Source organism: Macrobrachium rosenbergii, chromosome 19, assembly GCF_040412425.1.
Source record: "Macrobrachium rosenbergii isolate ZJJX-2024 chromosome 19, ASM4041242v1, whole genome shotgun sequence".
NCBI classification, from domain to species: Eukaryota; Metazoa; Arthropoda; class Malacostraca; order Decapoda; family Palaemonidae; genus Macrobrachium; species Macrobrachium rosenbergii.
Window position 1 is genome coordinate 26,559,157 of NC_089759.1, and position 22,500 is coordinate 26,581,656.

General features: G+C 39.0%; 1 protein-coding gene and 1 long non-coding RNA gene across 8 annotated transcripts in view; one reads left to right on the forward strand and one right to left on the reverse strand.

Moving 5' to 3' along the window:
• cnc (cap-n-collar) overlaps positions 1–22,500 on the reverse strand; it is a 455,033-nt gene that overhangs the window by 303,294 nt on the left and 129,239 nt on the right. The gene's annotated exons all lie outside the window — the stretch shown is intronic.
• Positions 8,567–22,500, forward strand: part of LOC136848766 (uncharacterized) — a 65,159-nt gene continuing 51,225 nt past the window's right edge. Inside the window, exon 1 of the long non-coding RNA XR_010856132.1 lies at positions 8,567–9,269. This is a non-coding gene — a long non-coding RNA (uncharacterized lncRNA). The remainder of the gene's footprint in view (positions 9,270–22,500) is intronic.

Below are 22,500 nucleotides of genomic sequence, written 5' to 3' on the forward strand. Positions count from 1 at the left end.
CCACCTCCCTGTCAGCTCCAGATTTAGTTGCGTATTGGTTCTCTGAACACAGGTTTATGACGGTCAACTTTAAGACCTCTCCTAGCCCAAGCCCATAGGAACCAAGAAAAAAGATTGGGAAAGAAAGATAGTGGGTAGGGCTTAACCACAAAGGAAGCGACAGACATGTCTCTTACAGGAAGAAACAGAAATGAAAGCAGAGGCTTCTGACTGATTTTCTGTCCACTTCGATTTTCATATGAAAATTTATCAAAAGATTAAAGTAAGTTATGCCTACATCAAAATGATAAGAATCACTTCCTATATTAGACTTTTACATATTTCACACTTCGTGAAATTTGCCATAAAAATTATAAAACTAAAAATCTAAACTAAAATACCCATAACATTTCCTGTATACAAGCTTGCAGATTTAACAACTTCACAAATTGTCACTACTTGCTACTAAGTAATAATAAAACGTCCAGCGCCGCATTGGAAATTAGAAAAGTGACAGCGACAATAAAATGTAAGAAAACTGATGGTCAATTTAAGCTGGGAAATATGCCAGGCCTAGGCACTCTAGAAACTGGAAAACAATGTGTTGGAGAGACAAAGTTAACTGTGATTAGGGGTTATATTTACGTAATTACCATCAAAGACACACCACTGCAAATAATGCCAGTGACAAAGAAATCATTATTTAATTGCCCCTCGGTTATTAATATCACTACTGACCATATTGTACACAACCACTCTAGTAACAACTTCCCGTAGGGAGGGAGTGCCACGAGTGCGCCTCATGCGGTGCACTGTAGGCATTACTTAAGATTCTTTGCAGCGCCCCTTCGGCCCCTAGCTGCAGCACCTTTCATTCCTTTTACAGTACCTCCGTTCGTATTCTCTTTCTTCCATCTTACTTTCCACCCTCCCCTAACACTTGATTTATACTGCAACTGCGAGGTTTTCGTCACGTTATATATTTCAGCCATTTCTCAATTTCCGTTTCAGCGCTGAATGACCTCAGGTCCCAGTGCTTGGCCTTTGGCCTAAATCCTGTATATTCATAGTAACCAGTAACTGGTATAGGAATGGCCCTCGCCCCAAACATAACGGAAACGCTGTCGGGACTGTTACACACAGTTATCTAACCATTATTCAATAAATGAACGCAAGCGAGGGATTGGTATTCCATTAGATCCCAAACGTAAAATCACTGAGAAATACAAATAAAGATGAGGCGTACCACAGTAGCGGAACCAAGACATATAATCCAAAGAATTTACATAACAACCGTGAGGGACTGAAGACAGAGATATAAACTATCATTAAAGTCGGATATATAACGATGGGGGAACAAGGGGACAGAGAACAGGAGACCCAAGGGGAGGGGCGATGGCGGAATGAGGAGCGCTCAGGAATCAGGGAGCCAAAATGGTCCATCATCAAGGCCACCAAGAAACACACATCCTGTTGGAATGACCAATAACTGAAGCCCTTTCATCTGCTCGTTCCTGTGACCACATCACCTGGCGATACTCAAATCCTACTCATCAGATCAATTTCACTCCCTTTAAAATAAATGAACGAATGAATGAATGAATAATGGATCGTTTTCAGTCTTATGAACCTCGATTCCATCACACACAATTTGCATCCGGAGATTTGGCGTGATAACAAAGGATAGCAGTACTGCCAACGAAGGGCATATCTGAAAAAATCTAAAAGCCAAGGTAAAGATGACTGCGATCTCCAACTCTCACTACCTGACACCGAGCAAAACGTATTATTCCATCCTTACGGTATTTGTTTCTATAAAACGCAACTCCCTTAGATCTTAATGAATACATTCCTTAAACGAATATTTTCCTGATCTATGGTCTACTTGAGTAAAGAAGCTTTTCTTTAAAAAATTCGTCTTAAATAGTTCGTAAAACTTAAGAGATATATGAATTTCATTGGCACACATGAGGATGCAACAGAAAACAGCAAAGCACAAGGGCTTAAATATTTCATACATATGGAGCTTAATCTTCCCCAGTCGTGCATACGCGATAGTTTATAGGAGTAAATGACTGAATACCTGACAGCACTTCAGTGATCATTTCTATTCATTTCCCAAATACATTTCATAATCCGAAGAAATGCAGTACCTATACTATTATAATGTCTGTTCCCAAGAAGGGTAACTTAATGTCTGTTCCCAAGAAGGGTGACTGACTTACCCCAGCCAACTATATTTTGTTCCTTCCCGCTCCTACTTATTCGATGGTCAAGTCTTCGAAACTACGCTCGATGTCCACCACAGAAAACACATTTAACTGGTGGTTTATTAGCCGACTTGCGTCGTATCTGGCCTTCCTCTAACTTAATTGGCAAAATCCTTTTCTAAAGTCTCACTGCATCTGCACAGATCTTATTCAGATACCCTTTCATCCTAATTCGTCCCTTTACAGACTATTCTACTCTTCGTTAGTCATTTTCCTTTCCTTGTCAGTTCTGTTTAGGAGCGCGTTCTCAATTCCGTGAATAATTAACTCTTCTGACTACAGGTAATGGTCAGAGTGCGTTATAAATCAGTTTCTCCAAAAATCGTCTTTTTCTTTTTTTTTTCTTGTTAGCAGGGCTGGATAATGGAGATACTGGAAGCGAGGTGGTCGCCCTACTGGCCTTCAAACAGAATCCGTAAGACGACAAAGATCCAGCAAAAGTTCCGGAAGAGTATCCATAAAATGGCAAGGAAAAAATTCAGAGCAGCGACTTACAAAAGCAGCATTGAGAGCGAGACCCTCCCAGTGACTTCTCTAAAGCTGCTGCTAACAATTAGTGGCAGAGATTATTTATTGGGCCTTTTCAACGACCCTTGGGAAAATTCCTTGGCATCTCTATCCTGAGTAATTTCCCGTAATAGTATTCGTAAATCTTTCTATATAAATCTCATAATCTTTCTATATACTGTAAATCTCTTAACCAATGACCTTTCTACATACTGTAAATTTCATAACCAATAATCTTTCTGTATACTGTAAATTTCATAACGAATAATCTTTCTATATACTGTAAATCACATGACCAATAATCTCTCTATATATTGTAAATTTCATGACCAATAATCTTTCTATATACTGTAAATCTCATAACCATAGTCAAAGTACCTAAACTTAAGGACGCAATTCTTCTTATTATACCAAAAATACATAACTTGAAACGGACTCTTCCGTGGAACTTTTATTCCCTTGACGGTCGAGACAGTTAGGAATAAGTTAGAAAAAAATCATTACCGCCGTATGAATGCGATTTTAATAATTTTTCGCTATTGATACTCTCAAAAGCTTCACTGCAAAATTACAAAAAGCAAGCCATGTTAGTTTTCTAAAATATACATAAGAAAATGCAAACTAGACATCTGTGCATACGAAGTTGTCTTAAAAATCAGTAACTTAATAGGTAAAAACTGTGCCTAAAATCGTTACATAAGAGGCAATCTGCTTATCAATAGAGCTATTCTAAATAACCATTCCCAAATCAAAGACGACTCCTTATACGACGATAAGCTGTATAAATCGGTGAATAATTTCTCCCACGTAGGTTAAACAACCGGAACATCCACTGTGAGAAAAAACGGCCAACCATCCCCCACCCCCTTTCGTCTGTCTACGAACAATATTCGGGAGAGCAGCCTTTCCACTTAAGGGAGGGAGAGTCACCCACCCATGACCTCAAGAGAAATTAAAACAGACAATTTAATATAAGGAAGAATTTATGAACAGTGACTTGGGTATTCTACTCATATTGTTGGTGAAAATCTTAACGGTTACATAAGGGATTTCTCTCCTTTGCTCAACGTGATAAACATGCTGAGATAGAATTCAAACAACGTATACAACGTCTATGTATGTGCATGTGTGTATATATACATACATATATGTATATATACTGTATATATATTTATATAACATACATACATACATACATATATATGCATACACACACAAGCACACACACACATATATAGTATCCATATATATGCGCCACAAAAGCTGTATGTATGTGCCTTTCAATTCTATTGCATGGATGACAAAATCTAAAGTCAAGAATTGAAATTTTTCTCTATATTTCTTTCATCCAAAGCCAAAACTCGGAGGCGTTTAATTAAACAGCAGTCTCGAAGGAAAATATTAATAAAAATTTTAATAAATTAATGACAGCATCAATCCAAACTGCCTGAAGATGACTTAGGCATGTGATTTATCTTTTCGGTTCTACTTCTGTGACACTTAGCTTCCCAACAATAAATTAATAATAACGTCAAAACTTCAGTTATTTTGATCTGATTCTTTCGTAAATGACTGACCCTGTCAGTAATGCGCGTTTTCTCCTTTGGAACAGGACAGTGACTGAAAAGGGGCAACGTGTAATAATGCAATGCAGTTTGTACATTTAGCGTCGGTTTCTGGGTTGCGATAGAGGCTGCCTTCCCTATCACCAAACAATCAAGGCGGTTGGTTCTTCACGGGAATGAACGAGCTCCGCTCCGTTAAGAAATAATCCCTCGGGCTTTCCTTTTGTGTACACCAATATACTGCTGGAAAATGTCTCCCTGCTTTCAGTGAAAACAGTCAACACTAAAGGGTAGTTGTTGTGAGACTAGCCTACGCATTGTCCTAAGACTCTGTATACAGAACTGAAGATCTGGTATCGTCAAGATAAAATCTAGCTTGTGATGCACTGGCCCACTCCTGACTAGACAGTGAAATTAGGATGATTTTGCATTGGAATGTAGACGAAACATAAAGTAGTTCCAACTGGTTCCTAATGTTAACGAGGGCATTATCAATGTACCCGACTTCCATGACAGAGTGGGTGTGTGCATCAAATAATCACTGTTCCTCAACTCCTCTGCACATACTAGCATACAAAACGCCCAGAGGAGAACCCACGGCCACGCCTTGCACCTGTCGGGAGCGGTTCCTCTTCCGAACCAAAAGGGCGCCTCACTGCAAGCAGCGAACGCCTCTCGGAACAATTCTTCAGGAAAAGCAGGTGCAACGCGTCAGATCTATTAGCCCTGCTGTAAATGACTGATGGTTTCAGCCACTGGGATGTCTGTCTGTAAGTGGACTTACAACTTTCACTGAAGCAATGCCACCTTGCAGAGCTGTACTCTGAAGTAAATCTATGTAATTGGAAGGAGATTTAGGGGAACCCAAGTTCTTATTTAAAACCTTAATTACCTTGCACTACGATGAGCTCATCTGGAAAATGACTCTTGGCAATTAATTACTTGCCTTGTGAGTTTTAACCATCCCAAAGCAGCAGGTGGATCCATAGTCTCTCAACGACCGCAAAACCTACGAATTTCATATACGAGAAAACACAAAACTAACTCACTGAACACAACGTATATGTATATAGATGCAAAAAAAAAAAAACCTTCACCTGAGAGAGAGAGAGAGAGAGAGAGAGAGAGAGAGAGAGAGAGAGAGAGAGAGAGAGATGCCGACTCTAAAGCCTCCGACTCCTCATTATTGTAGTAGTTGCTATTGGAGATTATAATTATTGCTGGTATACACGCACAGATGCTGTTAAACTGTTAAAATTACCATTAAAAAGTCACGTTTACCAATGTAAAAGCTAAAAGATTAATCTTGTGAATATCTCATGTGACGAAGAAAGTACCTTTCTGTTCGCAATAAGATAAAACACGGGTGCTGAAAACACCCAAGTACTTACTTCTTTAAAAAATTAGTCATAAAAGTCCTTGTTGCTACAAGGCAGCCCACTATATCAACAACTATATACAACAATTTCCTCCGCAGTAGTCACTACGTTATAACGAAACGACAGTACGCAATATGAAGAAAATACAGTGCTCTGGCGATCTACTCACACAGCACCACCGACTTCGGATCAAATCACACTGAAAGAAAATTGAGTCGTGACCGGAGGATTACATAACGCAGTCTGGTATTTGACAATTTTAGCAACTGTGCTTTAAACTGCACCATCCACTTCCGTCAACATGTTAGAACAAAAACTCACTCTCTAAAATCATTGTAGTATTACTCACTGAAGACGTTAGTGTGAACATGGGAAAAAAAGTTGTCCATTTATGCTAAATGAAAAAGATTTACCAGTTTTCATGGAATTTAAAACATTCCTGTCGTCACTGACAGAGGAATCACCATTGCCAGTAAAATTAAGCAACCACCTGAGAACTTAACACCAACAAGGTAAATAACACAAAAAATTAAGGTTTTCTTAAAAAGTGGAAAACGACTGAATGAATGAATGAAGAGAGAGGTAGTTTCCACGGCAAAAAGTTGTCATTTCCTTCCAGTATAACCGCACAAAATCAATCGTCTTGATGGAGTCACTTAAGAATTTTCGCCCAGATTCATCCAAATTTATCATCCAATCTTAGGATAGCCTGCTCATACACAGACATAGACATATGTGAAACCATACTTCTTTAAAGTTTACTGGTGGTAGCAAATGAAAGAAATGGTAACCTAACCCCTTTTTCTCTATGTATATAGATATATATATATATATATATATATATATATATATATATATATATATATATATATATATATATATATATATATATATATATATATATATATATATAAATTATATAATGTATATATGTGTGTATACATACATTTAATCACTTAATCTGAAAATGGCAAGTTCCGGTTCGGAGATCCGGCACTGGACACATAGTCCTAAACAGTTTTCAAAATCCCTATTTTTTTTCTACCCGTTTTTCCTCAGCAAAGACTACTGAAGAGGCGGGGCGGGGCGGGGCTGGGCGGGGGAGACGGAGAAGGAGAAGAGGGGCGTGGATGGGCAAAGGCGCGTGGTCGAAGAGCCAATGTGGCAGCAGCGGGGCCGCCGAAGGACCCTGAGACCCATGGCCATCATCGGGCGAGATAAAACGAGCGGTGCCATGAGACAGGACCACCGGCCACAGGGCAAAAAATCGCATCCACCCTTTACCTGGCCAACTTAGAAATAAAACAAGAGACTTACAGTTACCGGATGCTATCGACGGATTCAAGTTCTTTATTATCAAGTTTATTGCGGATCTTCCCGTTGTTCGTCGCGAATATAAATAGAATACTTTCTACTGTGTGTATTTACCAAAACCATAACAATCTTTCAGTGATATTAGAGTAAATATAAAATATATATATATATATATATATATATATATATATATATATATATACCCATAAAAATATATACTATATTTATATATATACTGTGAGCGTGTTAGCATTTCATTTACGTTTGCATGTCTATATAAATGTATATTAAGACAGAACTGATAGAGATGCGATGAAGGCCTAGTAAAGGTTCTAAGATGTAAAGATACTTTGTTTTAAACAATTAACAGTTTCTGTGATGAAAGCTACGCATAGGTAAGAATAGCTGGTTTTGGAGTAAAAACAGGGTCTGAGACAAGGGTGTGCTGTGTCCCCTTATCTGTTTAACAGTTTTATGGATGGAGTGATGACGGAGGTCGGTTAAAGGTGCACAACAGTTGGATAAGGCGAGTTGGGTAACCAATAATCACAGAGGTTAAAGTGTTGATTAGTGATAGTGAAGAAAAGCTGCAAAAACTGTAAAAAATAGACTGACTGGAACACGATACAGTAAGAGCACTCAATGAATGTAAGGGCACTTGAAAAAATGGATTTGATTCATTCTTTTCAAAAATTTGAAGTAAAAGTAACGGCTGTTGGTAGGATGTCAAGAAAGTGGCAGGAGTCCTTGAAAATGTTTGCAAAGAAGGAAAGTTCCAAGGGAAGCAAATGATGGAATTTTATGATTGAACAGTAGAGGTGACCCTCCATCATGTATGCGAAGCGCCGATGTTAACTGCAAAATTTAAAAGAAAAAATTTTGGAAATAATTACAGTATGAAAGTGCAAGAGTGCATTGCTTTCACATATACTGTAAATAGGTTTGAAATGGCAAGAAATAAAGATACAACGATGTGGTAAGAAAGAACCCGACATAAATGCCAGGATAATGTTGAGGTAGTCTGGTCACGAGGAGGAAATGAAGTAAAATGGGTTGGAGGTTAGGTGTATAATCCGAAAGGGGTGGCTTTATCAAGCCTGTGTGTCCGTAATATATATATATATATATATATATATATATATATATATATATATATATATATATATATATATATATATATATATATATGTGTGTGTGTGTGTGTGTGTGTATATACACATATACACACGTGTGTATTTATGCATATATGCTGTAATATTGTATATAGAATTATATATATATATACATTATTTATATATATATATATATATATATATATATATATATATATATATATATATATATATATATATATATAACTGAAGAGTAGAAACACAAGCACAATATGAAAACTTATCATAATATTGTCAAACACTTCCACTGGGTCTTCATGAAAAAAGGACAATCCGTGTATACGTAATAAGGTCAAGTACGTAACGCGTTCCGTTAGCGATTTTAAGGACGACCGACGGACTGACACAGACAGACAGACAGACAGGCAGGAGTAGGAGGAAACGGACAACGACCACGGAAGGACAACAAAACGCATGCATCCGGATCTGAGTATGACCAGCAATTATTCCTCAAATGTAAGTACCTTTACCTCAGCCCCATTCTCCCTCCCCTTAACCGTGCAAAAAAGTGAACAAAAAACGTTGACAAAAATGGCTAAGAAAAATACGCAATATCATTTCAGTTGTTCCCAAAGCCTCCAGTTCACAGGGGTTGCAGGTGATTTCTATGAAAGAAATAGTGACAGGATTGTACAATAAGAGACAACCGGCTTCAAGAAAGTATTTCGGTTTCTAAGTAAAAGAGTAGAATTAAAGCTGAGCAAAACGGTTAACGAAAAACAAAAACAAGCAAACACGTGGGCGAGAAGCGAATGAAGCTGGGCGGTGGCCCTGGAGAGTGGCGGGGGAAGGGGCCGGCTCTCTCCCTGTGAAGAAGTCGGGTGCAGCAGCAGGTATGAAGGTAGGCAGGAGGGTAGGAGAGCCCGGGGATGAGATGGGCGCTCGAGAGCATGTTGGATCTCTCTGTCGCCGTCGCCCTACACGGCAGGGAACTCGGGATGTCCGGATCCAGCCAGCCAGGCTGCGGGATTTCCGCGGTTCGTCCCTGAAACTGCATTGTAGTCGTCCATCTCTGCCGGTATCTAAGTTAGTTGGTCAGGACTAGGGAGACGATTCACATCGGCGCTCAAGACACGCTCACAGGTAAGCCAAGGAAGACCATTCATACGCCCATTCAAACACCAGACACACACGCGCGCACACACACACATAAACAACACGCCGAGATTCGTTAGGTTGTTCTAACTCGTCAAGAGGGGTGATGCCCGTCTAAACGAAGCACGAGGCGACTTCAATGCACACACGGGAGACCGTTCACCGGTGACAGAATGCAGAATGGCATTTCACTCTTTTCTCATTCATTTCCCGCGAAAAGAACGACGACTAGCAATGGCTAGCCCACTGCCGCCTACGTTACGTAACAGTTTCATAGCTCATGATCAGTTCAAATAAGTCAGGTTAAGTCTACTGAAAATGCTGGCATTGCCCTAACATACAACTGACAGTGTGACATTAATTTAAGATTTAATTTCAAAGCACATCGTCACCACGCCAGTGGATTTAGATACTCATAAGCGCAAATTAACCCATAAGAGATCAAACAGTTGACTAATGAGAGAGAGAGAGAGAGTTCATCTGCCAAGGAACATGGCATCTCAAGAGAGAAAATGCTTTGATTATACAGTGAACTGGCATCCGCTCGTGAGTGCACACATTCTGACTTACGCTAAACTAGTGCCACATCAGAGAGAGAGAGAGAGAGAGAGAGAGAGAGAGAGAGAGAGAGAGAGAGAGACTCTATTAATATGCCAGACTTGACATGCGCAGGCGTAAGCGCACTCACAAGGAATTTTTATTTGTAGGTTGAACTTCAATCACATCACAAACAGAGACGGACAGATCCAGCCTATTTGTCAAACTTGAATTCACACCACAAAGAAAGAAAATTGTACCACAGGGAGACGAAGATGATACACAGAGAGAGAGAGAGAGAGAGAGAGAGAGAGAGAGAGAGAGAGAGAGAGAGAGAGAGAGAGAGAGAGAGTTTTAAGGGTAAAATAGGATAAAGTCACAAGACATAAGTTTACGAACTTCAACTGAAAATGTCAAAAGTGGGCAAGAGAGAGTAAACGATTTTTGAACGTTAATAATGGTTAATGTTACCGACACAAGGAATAAAAACAGAGAGAGAGAGAGAGAGAGAGAGAGAGAGAGAGAGAGAGAGAGAGATTTGTAGGGTAAAATACAATGACATCACTGACAAGGATAAAGGTAAGGACTTACTATGATGCGTAAGACAGACAGAGCGAGAGACAAACAGAGAGAGAGAGAAGGATTTATAAGGTAAAATACAATGACATCACAGACAAGGATAAAGGTAAGAACTTAATGTAATGCTAAGACAGACAGACAGACAAAGCGAGAGAAAAACAAACAACTAGAGAGAGAGAGAGAGAGAAAGAGAGAGAAGGATTTATAAGGTAGAATACAATGACATCACAGACAAGGATAAAGGTAAGGACTTAATATGATGTTAAGACAGACAGACAGACAGACAGATAGACAGAGCGAGAGACACAAACAGAGAGAGAGAGAGAGAGAGAGAGAGAGAGAGAGAGAGAGAGAGAGAAGGATTTATAAAGTAAAATACAATGACATCACATAGACGGATAAAGATAAGGGCTTTATATTATGTGCCAGACAGGCAGACAAAAAGAGCGAGAGACAGGCAAACAGAGAGAGAGAGAGAGAGAGAGAGAGAGAGAGAGAGAGAGAGAGAGAGAGAGAGAGAGAGAAGGATTTGTAGGATAAACCACAATATCACAGACAAGGATAAAGATATGTACTAAATATCTATGATGCGTCAGACAGACAAACAGAGAGAGAGAGAGAGAGAGAGAGAGAGAGAGAGAGAGAGGGTATTGTAGATTAAAATGTGATGACATCACAGACACAGATACTGTATACTTAATATTAAGTGTCAGAGAGAGAGAGAGAGAGAGAGAGAGAGAGAGAGAGAGAGAGAAGGATTTATAGGGTAAAATATAATGAAATACAATGACACCACAGACAAGGATAAAGTAAGGACTTAACATGAAGCGTCAGATAGACAGACAAACATAGCGAAAGACAGACAAACAGAGAGAGAGAGAGAGAGAGAGAGAGAGAGAGAGAGAGAGAGAGAGAGGCGGGTCAGGACCTTGGGAAGGCCAACCACTGTCCAGGAGAGGGTGGGAGGGGAGGGGGAAGTACGCTCCACGGAGGAGTGCAGCGTTCGACCCGAGGGCTTGGGACTTCCTTCGCAGTGTCCCTGTGTGCCAGGGACTCCCAGGGAATAATCGCAACGGGATTTCCGATGATTCGCATGTTCGCTATTTTGGTCTGGCGGCGGCGTTTCCATGATCCCGCGCCTTTCTCAGTTCTTCCCCCTTCAGCTCCTCCAGTCTCATCCAGTTCTTCTCCCAAGCCTGTCCGACAGCCTGCCTGGTAGAGCGGTGGCCGATTAGGGCTTATCTCACTGGACTCCGTTTAACTTGTCTTTGCGCTGCAAAGGCAATCTTCTTCCCCAGCGCTGAATGACTTCAATCATTATTACTGAAGGCGCTTGGAAAAGGCCGCTCATCAAGTATATTTATACACATTGGTAAAAGTTCACAATGTAAACGAATCACTTTCGCGCTGTTTATTTTTAGAACTCGTGGACTCCGCGACCCCTTTTGCGACGGCTACTTTTACAGGTTCTGTTTGCCTTTAAGTTTCGTGTGACAAACAAAAGAAGAAAACATACTGAAAGTTGACGTACTTGCTCTCCAAGCGTTTTCTCAAATGCAAACACTGCATAAGCGCATTTCTTTAATATTTATGAGCTGTCATTTCAATACGTCCAAAGTAACGAAAAAGTCTTTAAATATTCAACACATTTTAAACTGACATAGCAAGTGGACTTGTGCCAGTATTTTAAAATTATCTTTCTGGTAATAAGATACAGGCATTACATACTAAGTCACATTATACAATCAACTTGATACTTCATGAATGTCTACAGACATCATGTAAATGCAAAACAAAATCTAAAACAAAATAGAAAATTAAAAATCACAATTGCAAAGTCCACAACGTCAAAGAAATACCGGACAGCGGGAAGCGGGTTGGAGGTATTCTGCCACAAATGAATTTATCTTGGTTCTGCACGTGGGGAATGAGAAAGCGTTTGAGCAGATCGTTCGAGAGAGAGAGAGAGAGAGAGAGAGAGAGAGAGAGAGAGAGAGAGAGAGAGAGAGAGAGAGAGAGAGAGAGACTCTACATTCCTGAATAGGAAGTTATCAGTTGTCACAAGTGTAAAAGAAGGAGAGAGAGAGAGAGAGAGAGAGAGAGAGAGAGAGAGAGAGAGAGAGAGAGAGAGAGAGAGAGAGAGAGAGAGATTTCATTTGCACATACTCCACATGTTCATACATATTCCTCAAAAAAGGAGATTTCCATGCACAAAGAAACGACCTTGCCAAATGCTGTCCCCACCCCCTTTACCTCCGGATACTGGATATGTTTTTTCTTATTTGCAAAAACGTTTCTTTCATGTACGTTTTGACTAGAAAAAAGTTTCTGTCGTATCCAGTTTTTGTTTTCTGTCTTTTTTCGTTCCAGTCACCATCCCTTAAACATATACTTCACAAACCTAACTTTCAATCAAGTTCTTTACAAAGTATCTGATTCATATTTCTCTGGATATTATTTAAAATCTTGAACGAATCTCCCCCCCTTCTCTTTTCCACTAGCCCCCGGTAGACTGGGAAGAAACTTTCTCTCTAGAATTCTGTTCTACTTTACTACCTGGCTCCCTGCAATAATTTCACATTCGTATCCAATTCCGCGGTGACACTGACTCCCAAAGGACTTCTCACAGCTCAACAATCTCGTCTATTCCTTCTTTGGTAGAACATCAATCCACAGACATACTTGTTAAATTACGTTTTGTCCAAGTTTTGCACCTTTACCTCGGCAGGCATTAGCAACGTTGCCAAGTTTTGCTGAAGAAAAACTACAATCAGATGACACGGTATGTTAATACTGTCAACACAAAATCACTAATTTGTCAGTACCAAAATGTTCTCGTTGCTTCTCAAGTTTCCAAGTGCTTGTTTACGAGTGAATTTATGAAATGTGTAGAAATGTGTACCAACTATCCTTTAAGTTCTCTTCTCAACCGCCTCGATTCGTTCTGCATATTTTACTGGCGAATGCATGAATTTTCATCCAAAGTTATTTCAGTCATTCATTCTCCTCATTCCGTCGTTTCCTTTTATTTCGCCACTAAGTTAAACATCTCTTTTTTTTTTCTTCATTGTTCTGCTTTTTCTTAGACTCCTTTTCAATTCTTTTTGTTACAACGAAACAGTTTGTAATCTCTCTCTCTCTCTCTCTCTCTCTCTCTCTCTCTCTCTCTCTCTTCTCTCTCTCTCTCTTTATGAAGAACCTCGTAGTGCCCAAAAGTAGCCCCTTTTCAACCATTCTAGTTTTAAATATGTTCTTTGTCATTAGACATTCCTCACCAAAACAAGGCCCACAAACATCAAATGCCATCTTTCGAAAGTCCTCCTTCGAGATCCAGAGATTTCATCGCCCGCTTTCTGAAGTTTCCTTTCAGACGCCGTTCGTAATCTTTTCTCCGGCCCACTTTCACATATCCATCCTCCCTCGACCTTTCTTCAACAACAGTAAACGACTGGTAACAATGGTGTATACGCCTGGGCAACCGGTGTAACAGTTTTTAAGAGCAATCTTTTAACGTCCTAACTCATGCGTGGATCATTACATGGGTACGAAGTGTTGCATCCCAAACAGAAATCTTTCAAAAATATGATAAAGTCTCGTGAAAATATTCGATCAAGTTTTTGCACATTCCTAACTGCAAACAGTTGCGACCAAAACTCTTACAAGATGGCATTTTCTCTCTCTCTCTCTCTCTCTCTCTCAAACACACACACACACACACAAACACAAACCATTTATTTATGTATATATATGTGTATGCATAAATATATATATGTATATACATAAATATAAAATACATGTACTGTTTTTAAAGAAATATGTGAAACATGAAAAGAAAAATAATATCATTTGCAGTACAACATATTTATTCATTTACTCATGTACCCTGGCGTCCCAACAATCTAAGAAATAATGACACGTGGCTGTCCAGCGAACTGAACGCCTCATGAGAAAACAACATTCAAATTTAAGTGCTCCTTTTAGCACGCACGCAATCTTTCCATCAATAAAAAATTGTTTCATCTGAAAGAGAAAATTTCCATAACACTGTTCTTGAAAACCCGAGTACACCGTTCTCAAACATATAAACAAATCTTCAAAGGGTAATGTTGGGTAAGTGCATGTGTGTGAATTAGCACTTACATCTATATGAAAAAATGAACTAATGAGACATAAGAATGAGGTCACTTATCGAAGGTGCCACTTTCGGGTGGATTTACGAAGGATGGTGTCCACATAACGAACGACTTCAAACCCTGGGCTATGTAATGGTGCTTGCACCAGTTTTCTTCCAGTCTTGGGTTACCTGGAGGCAAAATCAAGGATACTTTCCTGACCATATATTTTCGGCACTTAATTACTAAGAAGACAGTTATATACTCATTTATTATGGACATACTGCTACTTTTAGCATCCTTTCTCCATATTCATGCAATATATCCTATGAATGCTTTCCAGCCAAATAATTGGACTTTGGTTTGATCCACAAGAATGAACACGCGAAGGTTAATAAAAAGATACCCACAATATCGAGTACGATTTTCGCTGTTGCATAAAATAATTCTTCCATTCCTTCTATTTCGATTGGGAACTTTCACTACCTTCCGGATTTGCGCCCCTTCGGTGCAAACTGCTACTTGTTTCGCTAATGTTGGTCTCTTTTACCTTGCTAAGACTCAGTGATGTAACGCTCGCCAATACCCTGGGGTCTTCCGATGTCTTTGGTGTATAACTGAGGAACTATCAACGGTCCAGTGTAATGGATGATGACGCTCGTAAAAGTTCGGGAGAGGTTGAAAAGCTGTTCTTTAGTCATGTTGTGGTACCGTTACACATGCACGCACACGCTCACATACATGCAAGCACACGCACAGGCTATGTATGTATGTATGTATGTATGTATGTATGTATGTATGTATATATATATACAGTGTATATATATATATATATATATATATATATATATATATATATATATACTGTATATGTATATATATAATATATATATATACATATATATATAACGCTTTGTACCTAAATATTTTTGATCGGAAACAATAGTCTCCGGGCATCAGACTTGCCATCGTCCAGCCTACGCTCATCCTCTCTTTTCCTTAACCCCTAAATAAGTTGGTAGAATGACAGTACACTGGTGCAAGTTTAGAAAGGGGTATTTGGTCCCAAGGGTCGGGGGGTTCCATCTCAACCCTCTCTTATAATATTAAGCGTCATTTTTGACAGTATGGGTACACAAGTTTCTATACAAACACCATAATTATAAATATGTACGCCACACTTACTCACATACACATTTCTTTAGCATCAAGCTAGTTCTCCTAACGAGTATAGATGGGTTCCGCTAAAAGATAAAACAAAAATCACTGTCATGTTCATATCTATAATTACAAAAGATCTGGTAAAGATCAAAAAAAAAAAAAAACCAAACTTAAGATTTTGAAGCTCCTCTTTACATGATCATTTCTAGCTTTTCATCTGCTTTTTGTCTACTCATTTCTGATGGCGTTACTCTGAGTTCTGCTCTCTAACCTGAAGTGTTTCATATCAGTATAAAAGACGTTCTCCAGTCTACTTTTCCTCTTCATGTTTATGTCGATAATTCCACATTCCATGGTCGGCCTTGCTTCAAGTCCCAGTCCTCCCATGACTGGGACCTCAATCTCCATTTGTTCTGTCATCTGTTGACTTTGATCTTGAAAGTATATCTGAATGACAATCTCATAATATACTTGGTCAAGTTTCATGCCTGCAAGACACAGTAGTAACCATTTTTTGTCTCCTTTCTTGTCGAATACGTCGATTAAATTTGGATAAAGTATAATTTAACCTCTTGCGTCCATGAACACAGGGAGTGTTCAGATCACTCCAACAGTCTTGGTGAAATTTCATTACTCAATTTGCTCCGTTTGCTTTTTTATAATTAAACATTTCGTTTTATATTTCTCTTTTAATACGACTTAACCAAAACCAATCTGACTTATCTATGACCCCCACCTTACAATTCTCTAGATTTCGTTTTTCTCTGCCGCAATGCACTCTCTTTCATTGCCATCGATACTACTTCAACGAATACTACACTGAGCTTAGCAGACCCTCATCTTCTAAGGTAGCCAAGTTACACCAGACAAGCCACCGCTCCCATACTTACCCGTCTTCGGATATCGGAAATCCTTGCCCAGCACGAGCTGGTGACAGCTTCTCTCCTTCTCCCACCACAACAATTTTTTTCTTCCCCTTATGTTCGTTGTTTCATTGTCCTTCTCGGTAAGGAGAGAGAGAGAGAGAGAGAGAGAGAGAGAGAGAGAGAGAGAGAGAGAGAGAGAGAGAGATGGATAAACACGTACATACCTAATACATGAGTGCACATGCGTGAACGACCACATACGCACATGCATAATCTCTTACATACACTTCCGACGACTATTGAAAGGCCATTCGAAAATGGACAACGTAAGTGACGATCGATTGATAGATACCGGGGGATCAGTAGCTCTAATGAGAATTGTTTGAGCTCTGAATGCGGTCTCTTACGTGGCATTCTGATTTATCACCGAGTTCCATTTAAACCTCACAGATACCGCCTGGCGCGCTAGATTTTCTTCACGTTTGGTGAATTTTGGTGAGCTGGATCTTTAGTAGTTCACCTTAAATACTTTTCTGGCGTTGTTTGTGGACGTTATTGCTCAAATAATGATTAATATAACAACAATATGTTTATATCATTATTACATTCCAGGGCGTAGAAAGAGGCTGTTATCGTGAATCATTTTAAAATGGGACCCTAATACATGTTTCACTAAGGAAGGGTAAAGTTCACGAAAGGCGCTTTCATAATGGTGTTCCCTTTCTCCTTCAACTGTGTCGTAGATATTGAACACAAATACAAGCAAGAACACACAACCAATTATATATATATATATATATATATATATATATATATATATATATATATATATATATATGTGTGTGTGTGTGTGTGTGTGTGTTTACACAGTGATCTTAAAACATTAATGAAGAATTATTGAGAGTCGGGATAACTATTTACTGCAGCATAGAAATCTCTCTCTCTCTCTCTCTCTCTCTCTCTCTCTCTCTCTCTCTCTCTCTCTCTCTCTCTCCGTTAATCAGTTAACCTAATTTTAGTCTTCCCTATGAACTCTGCACCAATATCGTTTTTACATTCTTTACTCCTATCGTTAACCTTTTAATTCTCGTTGGAGAAAGTTTTAATAATACAATAAACCGATTAAAAAGGATAAAATGAACTAATTTTAAATACTATTCACTTTCATTGAGCAACAAATTTGCAAAAAAAGAAAGAAAGAAAAAAAAGAGTGCAAAAAGAGAGATTGGCAATGTTCTACGACCAGTGCAAGGGATTCCCAACCAGTCGATTTCACTGTAGCGCTGACCAGCCCGATAGAAAAAAAGGCTTTTATATTTCTTTAACATTATGATCTTTCTAACTTCTTTACAACCGACCCGAGTCAGCACAAGGTGCAAAAAGCGACTAAAAATATGATTTCGCTTCTTTGATACCAAAAAGGTTACGTCACCGAACCCTCAATTTTCAGTAATAAATTCAGAGGTATCTGGAATCAAACATTACTGTCAATGTTATCACTAAACCGATAATAATGATTCCTTAAAGCAATGCTGTAGAGTTTTAATACAAATGCAACAGTACCACAGACCAAATTCATAAAGATAGCTATCGCAAGACAAGAAAAACTCTAAACATCCAAAGAGAAACAATATTCGGCCTCATATTCTTCCCTTTTTATTTTCTGATGGCAATAGCACTGGCATTTCAACCTCGAACATTCCCGGCGAGAGGAACATAAAAACTAATTCAAGGAATTAATTTACTCTAAATTTTCACGAATCACAATGTTAATTTTCTGGGTCAAGACGATAACTGCGAGTTATATAACATGAGGCACACGATTGCCAGCACTACAAAACCACAAGTTCGGGAAAGTGTTAAATTCACGGGCAGTTTTGAGACATCAAACCTGCTTCTCTGAGTGGAGAGACGAGTGATGTCTCAGGAACATTTGCGAATAATGCCCTACTCCTCGAGCTTATGGTTATCAAGTATTCATTACTACTAGAACTTATGGTTATAATGTATTCATTACTACTCGTACTTACGGTTATAACGTATTCATTACTTTTCTAAACTGAGCGTGCGGCATCAAACGACTTAAATCGACTTATATGGCCACGACAACCGCATCTGTTTGTGAATAATATTGTACTCTGTTTCTCTGACTTGCTGATGTATTGTATTCATTACATACTCCATGCGAGATACTCACTTGAAATGGTAAGCAGATTAAGATGCAGTAGGCAGGTACCCTTTCTATTTGCGACAAGATACCCTTTCTAACATCAGCTGAAGAGGGGAGGGGCACGTGTTCGGGATTTACGCGTCCAAGCTTTAACACACTTCGCCCTTTCTAAAATTACCACATGAGCAACAAGCTGGTTTCTCCCCCGAGTTGTTCCGGACATACCCAATTGCCTAGCATTCATTAGCTGCATGGCGATGGACACGTGTTCGAAAAATAGCGCGATGGTTTAATACGGCAACATCACTATAGCTATATTAACCACATAACAACCAAAGTAGTTCTAGTCGTTTATATCCATTTTTTTTTTCATTAAAGTTAAATTCTGTTTCTGATTATTTTCAAATTCATATTTATTTCCGCAAATTTCATTAGAGGCAGATTTAATTGGAGACAAAGTGGAAAGTTATCATTACAACACGGCTATTCAGTCTGAGTATCTGGCTTGCTAAACGCTTTCTGAGGTTCCTTTTCAAACAGTTCTTTCTTGGGGTTTACACTTACTTTTCCGTTATTGACCACGCTTAATTTTGCGATAAAATCACTATTACTTAAAACTTAGCAACGCAAATCACCTCTTATCCGACTACCACCAACAGAACTAGTTTAGACATACGCACTAGTAGTCTTAACTCCGATTTGATGTATTACAAAGACTGAGCATAAGAGATGGAGATGGTACGTCCAATACATCTTCGATGAGAGACGTTGCTATATTCTACTTTACTTCCACAGTCTAGGTACCCATTTTTCCAGATACTAGTACCTATTGGTACCTTCTTTCTGGAAGCAGGGGCCACGCAAAACCTCAGTGAAACTGGGGCAGTCATCTCTTTCCGGAGTCATTTTTCCAAGCAACGACATCTGTCATTCAAAGCCTCCCTGTATTAATTATCCAGGGTCGTTTTGTTGTCCTGCGTCCTCGTCTTCTTTGTGATATCCAACTTTGTCAAGTCCAACAATGAATGGTCATCCCCTCTAAAGGTACATCTCTTCCTCGACAATCTAAACAAGTTGTCAACAGTTATGAGACCTACTGGCTTTGAAAATGGCATCTGTAATATGCCGTTATGATTTAATATTCTTCATTCTTTTCAACTCTTTGTTTCCAAAAGCCAGAATCTTCGTTTCAAAACTACAACTGCTGCTCCAGTGTTTGTGTTTATAAATAATAATCATAACTGCAAAACAGAACTGATCTTTGGTGCGAGTCGAAATCAAATTTCCCCTCCGAATTGCATACGATACTACTCTATCCTTTTTTTTCTTACTTTTATAAAATCCAAGGATTACTCGACAACTCCTGCATAAGACTTCAATGTTATTCAAATGATCAAATGCAACAATATGGATCATTACTATGTACTTCCTTTACTCCAACCTTTACATGATCAATAGTTGATGTCACAAAACCCTTCTCATAGCTCACTAACTATTGGTATCTTCAGCACTGTCATCTGCAATAAAGTCCGAATGACTTTTGCAAATACCGCCAGTTTCTAAAGAAACTTTCGAAGTGCTTAACCAGTAACTATGACCTTTCCGGTCTCAAAAGCAGAGGATAGACAGAACTTGTTTTACTGCCATTTACTGTGAAGTATGTCTTTAGATATGAATCCAATCCTAATTTTTTCTTCCTTTTCGAAAACATTCCAGGTCACCTTTCGGAAATCCTTCTATCGCACAATCTGTTCTGTTCAGATATATTCTGAAGAATAACTTGAAGGTATTTCATGTCACAGTGACATGCCAAGATGGTTTCTATATTCTTCAAGGTTGCCTGTCCAAAAAATTTTTGACAATCACTTCCTCCCATTCGTAACAGGTGGCTTCACCCTCAGTCTGTCTTGTATAAGTACTAATTTCTGCTGGGCTACTGGAGTCTTTCTCCTCCTCTCAGGAAGTGAGTTAAACCTCTTCCTACATATATTCTATAGAAGAGAGACAATTGTCACAGTACTCTGCTCAGTAACTTATCTTTCAACACACAGCCGAGCTATGGCTTTCTTTAGAAAGTACCCCTTCTTCCTTATTTCTGTAAGAAATCTTCTTCCAAGGTTTAAGTTGATTCTCTTCAGGGTAGGGACCCACTTTTCTTCCAAATCCCTTTTCTTTATTTCTCCTTTACATTATATGTTGTCCTTGTCAAAAAGAAAAGATTCAAGAAGGTAAGATACCAGTCATCCCAATAAAATCATAAATCTTTAATGAGTGGATTAGGATGCGTATTTACTCGGGTTAATGCAGTGCATGTAAAACCAACATAAGGTCAGAAAATCACACTGTCTTAATTAAATATAGATATACAAATAACAGGCACAAACACATGGAATTCTAAAACAAAATAAGGGTAAACAAGACGATTCTAAACCACTCTTGCATGAAGTATTAAGAAAAATAATAGGGAATAACGTTGGGAAAGGAAAGATTTGAAAACTCGAATTTCACAATATATTTAAAGCATGTTATTTCTGAGAGATGCAACCCAGCTATCGTTTCCCTTTACAAAACGTTAAACTGCTACAGGTAGCAATCCCATACAATCCAATAGCCAGCTATCTTGTGCGGTAAATCATTTGTCTAATACTGCAAAAGCGACTTTAACGTCTCCATCAAGGTTCTTTGAAGTTTGTAAAAATTAGACAGACACTCAGGCGGAATCATAACTATTTCATGCAACTCAAAGGAAAATGAATTCTAAATATCCTACTTCGGCCATGAAATGAAATGGAAAAGGCGTTGCCAAACACAGTCTAAATGACAGGTACGAGTTTTTCGTGGAAAGAAGATGGCGAAAAGATGGCAAGGAATTGCAGAGGAGGACCAGAAAGCAAAGGAATGACTGCCGGTAAGGAAACAGTGATAATGACGAAGGTCCACTACAGCGGAAGGGGGAGGAGACAGAACACGATAAATTACCAAAGAACGGAGGAATGACAGGAAAGCAGTATCCAGGTATGATGACTAGGATTCGAAAGTAAAAAGAAAGGTTTTTCTTATTCCATTTCTTCATCGAGAACAAGATGGACAGGGGATTAGCCCTGAAGTAGCACAGACCAAGCTCACAGCAAGAAAATGTGAGCTGAATATTATGGACGAAAGGAGAGGGAGAAAAGGAAGTATGACAGAGCTGGAAGAGGGTGAAACGTGCAATTTCTTGGCTATTTGTTATCGAGGCGACAAATTTCCTCCCCCTGCATTAAGGTTTCTCAAAGCCAAGCCTGCTTATAAACTAACTCTGAGAATTAACAGATATCAGGCAAATACAGTAACACATCTCTTGGCCATGGAAACTGAAACATATGACTGTGGTATAAAAGTTACAGATGAAATAAAATGACTCATGAATGGCATGACGATATTCAGAAAATCACTATTCACAGGTACCTGAACTTACACATCACGAGGAACTGGCACGTCCTGAAAATGAGGAGACAATTTACATGAAAACCAACTTACTTACAAAGCGGCGGCAACGTCGGGTCCATAAATACCATACATAAGGAGGTCGCAACGGGTGAACAGCAATTCTCTCAAAACAAAATGGCTGATAAGGGAGGCCAAGAACCAGCACGTACTGTGCAATAAAATGAATGAACATCAACAGGAGGACTTAAATCTCCGTGCATCGACATGACTTTACCTTTAATATGAGTCTCACTGAAAAGATGGCGTGCTGACTCTGTGATATTAATTGATATCTGAGTTTATTTACAGTTCCTGAGCTTGATGGT